This window comes from Etheostoma spectabile, chromosome 16 (genome assembly GCF_008692095.1).
Source record: "Etheostoma spectabile isolate EspeVRDwgs_2016 chromosome 16, UIUC_Espe_1.0, whole genome shotgun sequence".
In the NCBI taxonomy this organism is placed as follows: domain Eukaryota; kingdom Metazoa; phylum Chordata; class Actinopteri; order Perciformes; family Percidae; genus Etheostoma; species Etheostoma spectabile.
In genome coordinates, this window is record NC_045748.1 from 1071253 (window position 1) to 1076665 (window position 5413).

Here is a 5413-nt window from a genome sequence, read left to right on the forward strand (position 1 = left end):
TAAAATGCAGCCTGCTGTATTTCTGGCCATGATCACTGTATGGTGCTGCGGAGCTCGGGGTGCCCGGTGTCTGTTTACAAAGCCAAATCAGACAAATTGGCTCTATCTGCTCGCCAACATGCAGTGATGTGACTGTGCAGATTTTAGATCCCTCCATCCACAGCTGCCAGTAAATGCCTCAGCTTGGCTAGTTGTGATCCAACTTCAGATCAATTAATCAATCACAAACAAAGCGAATAGGGCTATTTTTAGATGGGGATCTATACGGAATATAAAGATTGGCAGTCAAAAGTATTCTACCAGTATCTTCACGTTTTAATATCATGATGAGTACAGTAGTGACTTTAATGAGGTTGGGGATCCTGTCAACAATCAGAGCTTTCAAAGTTTTTTTTGGGAGGGACTTACAGTACAGCAGGAAAGATTCTCACGGGTTTAACCAGTCACATGAATGACATGAGTTCCTTTTTGGCTAGCTAGTCCATAGCATGGAGTATCAAAATCTGTGGAGCAATGAAAGTTTGAATTGAATGTGCAGATTCCTATTCTTCTCTTCTGATCACAGTCCCTGATTTAAATAGGTGCTCTTTGTAGGAAATTCTGCCTGCCTTTTGCTCATTGCAACCAAAAAGTTCTGTTCACAGGACTTCCAAAATGCATCAGTTATGCTTAGATGTTACTTTGCAAAAGTCTGAATTTTGTGAAGCTCATTTGCAGTCAAACGGGGGTTTTGATTTGCCTCTCCTGCAGTCCTACGAGCAGTTGTCTTGGAAAGTTTTCTTGGTCTTTCAGACCTCAACTTAACCTCCACTGTTCCTGTTACCTGCCATTTCTTAATGATCAACTGAGGAAACTGCTACCTGAAAACACTTTGCTGTCTTCTTTATAGCTTTTTCCTCCTCTGTCGGCATCAATTATTCAATTATTTTAGTTTTTGGAGTACTAGGCAGCTGCTTAGAGGAGCCCATGGCTGTTGATGGTTGGGACAAGGTCTCAGGAGTCAGTTTTTATATATTTATATAGTTGACCATGAACAAGCCCTAGCCTTAACAAGCTAATCCAGGTCTGAGACCTTGGTAAAAGGTATGAGAGCTCAAATGCCTTTGCGTGTCCAAAACATGTGCATGGTGCTCCTTTTCCTTTTTACTTTAAAATTGTACAAAACAAAACAATATTGCTGAAAATGATGAAAAATAAATGTGTCATCTTTAACTTTTGTAATCAATCAATTCTACTCACTTAACTATTCCCAGATACAGACATACTAACCCAAACCTTTGCATGCCACTGTACCAGATTTCAAGTTAGAAACTTTAACTTTTAGCAGGTCTCCACGCTTTAATTATATTAACTTTGTAATAGCTTTTGTACTTACAGTAAAGTCATTTTAGAATTGTGTATAGAGCAGGGCTGCATAGTGTTTCTTTATCCTCACAATATCAGCTGCCGCAATAAACACATTGCAAAAGGCTGTGCCATATCGCGGTAGAAACACACAGGGGTTTTTTGTGTTAGGCAAAAGAAAATATTTGTAGGAAACTGCACATTAAAATCCAACTGTTTTAGTGGTGCTTCAGAATGTTAGAAATGATTCAACAAGCACTTTGTTGTATTTTATTAGAATACTAAAAGCAGCAGAAATGCAGCACTGAGTACATTGTAATATGTTTATTCAATGCAAGTAATATCTTTATCGCGATATTCAACGTTATTGCATATTTTCCTCATATCGTGCAGCCCTAGTATAGAGTATATCAAAACATTAAAGTATGCTTACTTTGATTTAAAAATCTGACAGGACAGGAGTTCTACTTATGTCCTTATCAGTTAAATGTACTCGGGCACCGGAGTCTCCTACTTAAAAAAAGAAAAAGAAAAAAGAAGAGACACTCATCCTTCCAGAAGAACAGTCAGGCTTGTATTTAAAATGTAATCAGTGGGAAAGGCTTAATGTTGCATGACTCATGAAGCTGTGACTCTGGTCTGAGTGTTACTGTTTTCAGACACTCGGTTCCACTTCCCTGCCGTCTGTCTGCTCCTACTAACTGTTCTTCTATTGCCTGCTGACCTCACATGCTCTCACACACAGATGAGGGCCACATATATATATACACTTGTGTTGTGATGGTACTTTTTTTACCTTTAGAAGTTGAGTGCCAGTATATTCAACTACAAGTGGGTGAAGTAGAGTATACACATTCTGCCCAGGTTTATTTCCTGCTGTTGTGCTTGTAGGATTAAAAGAAACTGAAAAAGAATCAATTATAATTGTAGCATGTTTTCCATGTCCACACCTGAGAGGGCGTGAAGGACCTTAGCTGTTTCCTAGCAACACGCGTCAGACAAAATGCTTCATATATCAGATACAGGCAAGAGTGTATGTTTGGTTTCAGAAGTGTAAAGAACACAATTAAATGTTCCCTGTGAAGTTGTTTTCGTCTTGTACTGTTTAGCCAATGGTTTCACACTGTTCCATTGATCTATAGATATTGGTAGTGTGTAGGGCTGGGAATTAAAAAATGCTTTGTTATTTAATACCACATTTCAATACCTCAGGAGTAAATCTCATCATCAGTAAGTCAAAAGGTTTCAGAATGCTTGTACGCCGATCTATTGATGCTGGGGATTGACTGTCTAACGTACGCAACACACAGAGACTGTGTGTGTGTGTGTGTGTGTGTGTGTGTGTGTGTGTGTGTGTTGTGTTTGTGTGTGTGTGTGTGTGTGTGTGTGTGTGTGTGTGTGTGTGTGTGTGTGTGTGTTGTAGTTTGAGAGGCTTAACTTTTGGTTAAGTATTTTATAAAAAAATTGGTATCAAAAAAAGTATTGTTCAGGAACCGGTATCAAATTCATGGTATTGCTGTTGAAAATGTTAGAATGATACCCAGCCCTAGTACTGCGCCAAGATACACATCAACAAAGGGAAGGAACTTAGGAAGATGACTTCTAGCAAGTAAACTTGGATGGAAACAATGCAAGATTCAAACTTGTAAGTAAAATTGGATTTTTATAAAATTGGTATTGAAAAAAAAGTATTGTTCATGAACCGGTTTTGTATCCACGGTGTCAGTTTAAAAAAAAAAAAAAAGCCCTAGTGATAATTCTAGGTGGCTTCACTGTGAGTATTTCACATTACACATAGGCATTAGACCATAAAACTATTGATTAGTGCAGCTTTGAACATAAAGGGCTTTTGTTTTATATGCCCACCTGTTCAGAGCCCATTTTTCTTCCATTTGATGAAACTGATGACTCTGTTAAGCTTTTAGTCACACGCCATTAAGCCTATTAAGTGTCGTATTTAAGCCTTGTTAAGCCTTCAGAATGATTAGAGTTAACCATGAAATGTGGTAATTTACTTGTGGGTATGCAGCCTTCTTTATTTTTGGGGCAAAGTGCCCTGGTCATACTGATCAACTAAAGGGAGCAGCCTTAGGCTTATAGAAAAGCTGCGTTTCTATCTGTCTGACATTCACATACACAGCTACTGTGTACTGTGTATTAATCTCCCAGCGGCCATCTCTTCATTAACACATTCATTGTTCTGCCACCAAGAGAGAAGCAGCCTCCCTCCGTCCCAGGGATGTCGCGCTGGGCCTTCAGCTCTGAGCTTCTGCATTCACAATTTAAAAACCATGATGATAGCCAAAATCATTAGCTCTGTGGGTATCTTTGGAAATCAGTTGTGTTCATTGCCTCTCTTTTAACTCTTTTCTGCTCTGTCCTTTACTTTCTTTCTCACTCATACACTGAAGTTTTCGTATCTCTGCTCTGCTTGTTGGGCAGCTTGAGTCTCTGTCCATTATGATATTGTTTGGCTTCTTCTCTAGGTGAACTCCTCTAATTACTGTCATTGATCAACGTCAAACATACACACATACAGTCCCTGACAAAAGTCTTGTTGCTTATCTATTTTGTAGAAACACCTGCTATTAACCTGACTTTTAATTAATCAATTGGTGTAAGAAATAGCTCATATGAAAAGCTAAACCCTCCCAAACGATGTTCAATGCACTGAAATAAATTAGTTTCACTAAAAAAAGATTTATTATTTAAACAAGAAAGGTCAAATTTTAGCAAGACAAAAGTTTTGTCGCCTTTACATAAATTGAACAAATTTACTACAAATACTAAAGTATGTCAGCAAATTAAATAGTGGTGCTGTGAGATTCAAATTGAATATCTTGTATGACTTCCATGAGCTTGAAGGACTGCATCCATGCGGTTTGGCAAGGATTCATACAATGTGTTGATGAAGTCATCAGGAATAGCTAGGAAAGCAGTCTTGCATGCCTCCCAGAGTTCATCAATATTCTTTGGTTTGGTCTTCCATGCTTCCTCTTTCATCCTACCCCACATATGCTCCATGATGTTCATGTCTGGTGACTGGGCCGGCCAATCCTGGAGCATCTTGATCTTCTTCGCCTTGAGGAACTTTGAAGTGGAGATGGAAGTATGTGATGGAGCATCATCCTGCTGGAGAATTTGGCCTTTTTATGGTTGGGAATATAAGAGGTAGCTTGGTATTTGAGACTATTGATGTTGCCTTCCACCCTGCAGATCTCTCGCACCCCCCCATACTGGATGTAACCCTAGACCATGATTTTTCCGCCACCAAACTTCACTGTTTTCTGGGTGAATCTTGGATCCATGCGGGCTCCAGTAGGTCTCCTGCAATATTTGCGGCAACTGTGGTGTAATTCAACAGAAGATTCATCTGAAAAATCCACTTTCTTCCACTTCTCCAGCGTCCATCCTTTTAGCAGGCTGTGGGCCTTGGTAAATGCCACACGGTTTTTCAATTGTCTTTTGTTTAGTGCTGGCTTCTGGGCACTGATTCGACCATGGAGGCCATTTCGAGACAGAATCCGACAAACCGTTCTGGTTGACACAGGACTTCAGGGACCAGGTCTGGTGGCTCTGCTGCAGTGGAAAATGGGCTGGCCTTGGATTTTCGAGCCAACAAACGGTCTCCTCGAGCAGTTGTCTTGCGGGTCTGCCTGACCTGGGCTTGTCAAAAACATCTCCAGTGTTCAAATGTTTTTTTAATCCTCTGTACTTGACACTGAGACACATTGAAGGTGTCTGCCACATCACAGTGGATCTGGTCTTCAGCCTCTTGATAATCAAAACTTTAGTCTCAGGTGAATCTTAGGCATGTTTGCAGATGTCTAGTTGCAGTGGATGTGAAGTCTAGTGTACTGGGGTTGTTTTTATACACACCTGGGCACCAACTTATGTCTTTGCAAAAATTGACTCAATGGGCTTTACCAAGCTGTGAATATTAGAATACTTTTTGACAGTTTCTTTTTGCACTGAAACATTATTACAAAAGCTGTTGGGATTAAAATGAGCCATTTCTTGTAAATCTTGATTAGAAATATATTTAAGCGGCACTTCAGGTCAATTTGTA